At 41.4% G+C, this 278-nt stretch overlaps 1 pseudogene; it reads left to right on the top strand.

The window, feature by feature from the left end:
• Positions 1-165: 165 nt before the first annotated feature.
• Positions 166-278, top strand: part of LOC117939951 — a 231-nt pseudogene continuing 118 nt past the window's right edge.

The raw sequence follows: 278 nt of genomic DNA, 5'->3' as shown, positions 1-278 counted from the left end.
AGGGTCATCCCAGAGGGCCAAAGCATGTGTAAACTGCAGCACTTTTTTAAGGTTAAAAATTTAGGCGAGAAAATCAAATATTTTCAAGTGGTTTTGTACACTGAAGAGTCTGAGTGACAATCACTCTGCAGTGAATGAGATGCAGTTTCCTCCCTCAGTCTAGCCAAGACTGTACTTTCAGGGATCATTTCTAGAGTTTTTGACTTGAGGAATGTGTTTCTAAAGTGTTTGGTCTCGCTGACCACGATGATGAGTCGTGATATTCCTTTCTGAGCATG

This window comes from Etheostoma cragini, unplaced genomic scaffold, assembly GCF_013103735.1.
Source record: "Etheostoma cragini isolate CJK2018 unplaced genomic scaffold, CSU_Ecrag_1.0 ScbMSFa_1503, whole genome shotgun sequence".
NCBI lineage: Eukaryota > Metazoa > Chordata > Actinopteri > Perciformes > Percidae > Etheostoma > Etheostoma cragini.
This window is presented reverse-complemented; position numbering and strand designations above follow the sequence as displayed.